This window comes from Bidens hawaiensis, unplaced genomic scaffold (genome assembly GCF_021521415.1).
Source record: "Bidens hawaiensis isolate Kalapana, Puna unplaced genomic scaffold, B.hawaiensis_p1.1 tig00074776_1, whole genome shotgun sequence".
NCBI lineage: Eukaryota > Viridiplantae > Streptophyta > Magnoliopsida > Asterales > Asteraceae > Bidens > Bidens hawaiensis.
In genome coordinates this window covers 19647-21759 of record NW_027502971.1, presented here as the reverse complement: position 1 = coordinate 21759, position 2113 = coordinate 19647, and positions in this window count along the sequence as shown.

The following is a 2113-nucleotide window of genomic DNA, read 5'->3' as shown; positions in this document are numbered from 1 at the left end:
GATGGATAATAGGGATTGAAAGGAAGGCTGCGGACGGTGTGGTTGAAAGAGAGACGGCCGGCGGTGGACTGCGGCGGTGGTGGGTGGTTAGGGTTTGACCTGGAGTTGTGGTTGGGAAGGGAAGTTGTGTTAGGTTTTTGTTATTTATCAGTGGGTAAAAATAAATAACCTAACTTGCTGGGTAAAAAAAAAGGAAAAACTGGAAATAAAAAAATAGGACGCTGCAGATGAGAGTCAAACCCGGGTTGACAGGAGGGTTGGCTGGATTAAAGGGAAGAGTATTACCACCAGACCAGAGTTCCAGATTGTATATGGGTCCACTCTCAAAATATATATGGTTTCACTCTCACATATATGAAACAAATTTTGAGATGAACTTCCTTTGTATATTAATTATGGAAACCGATTCTTTATGCACGTCGCCTTATGGCTTGCTTGTTAACACTTGAAGCTTTGTGGGTAGAGGTCGCGGGTTCGACCCCTGTGCACCCCGTTTTTGTTGGAAAGTTATGTTTTTATTTCCTTTAAGCCACAATTAATCATATTAATAATAAAAATGACTAAATATGAATTATTTCACTAAAACCCGACTTTTTAAATACCGATAACCCGACTAAATATAAATAATAATGACTAAATATGAATTTTCACTAAAACCCGAATCTGTAAATACCGTTTAACCCGACTAAATATGAATAATGACTAAATATAATTATATTATGTTTTTATTAATTAATTTATTATATTTATAATAACCATAATAAATCCCATCCCGGCCGATTGTAGACATAGTGAACTCCATTCAACCCTGGAGCGGGGAACACCGGGCACTGACCACCTCAAACTGGCTTCTACTTAACGAGGGTGGACCGTGGCTCTTAATGAATTCGGTGCATCATCATAACATCATCAGCATCATCATAACATCATCAGCATCATCATATCATTATCATCATGATATCCTTATCATATTGTCATCATATCATCATCATCATAACATCATCATCATGATAATATCATCATCATTATCATATCATCATCATTATCATATTGTCATCATTTCATCATCATCATAACATCATCATCATCATAACATCATCATCATCATATCATCATCATCATCATATCATCATAACATCATCATCATGATAATATCATCATCATCATCATGATACCATTATCATATTTTCATCATATCATCATCATCATCATAACATCATCATTATCATATCATCATCATCATATCATCATAACATTATCATCATGATAATATCATCATCATCATCATCATCATATCATCATCATATTGCCATCATCATCATCATCATATCATCATCATATCATCATCATCATAACATCATCATCATGATAATATCATCATCATAATATTAGTTTCATATCATCATCATCATGATATCATTATCATATTGTCATCATATCATCATCATCATCATAAAATCATCATCATCATGATATCATTATCATATTGTCATCATATCATCATCATCATCATCATCATAAAATCATCATCATCATGATATCATTATCATATTGTCATCATATCATCATCATCATCATAACATCATCATCATCATCATCATATCATCATATCATCATCAACATAATATTAGTTTCATATCATCATCATCATGATATCATTACCATCATCATCATGATATCATCATAACATCATCATCATGATAATATCATCATCATCATCATCATCTCATCATCATCATCATCATCATCATATCATCGTCATCATCATATCATCATCATCATGATATCATCATCATAATATTATCATCATCATCATCATCATATCATCATCATATTGTCATCATCATCATCATCATATCATCGTCATCATAATATTAGTTTCATATCATCATCATCATCATCATCATATCATTATGATATTGTCATCATATCATCATCATCATCATCATAATTGTTTAATGAAACAAGCCTTTGTTTATATTTTGGAATTTAAAAATTAGATGTTAGCACAATGACCTGTCTAATTTGTTTAAAAATTGTTAGCACTGTTGTTATTTTAATAATTTCTTACACTGTCTTCATTTAAAAACCAACCAAACCACAATTTTTAGTA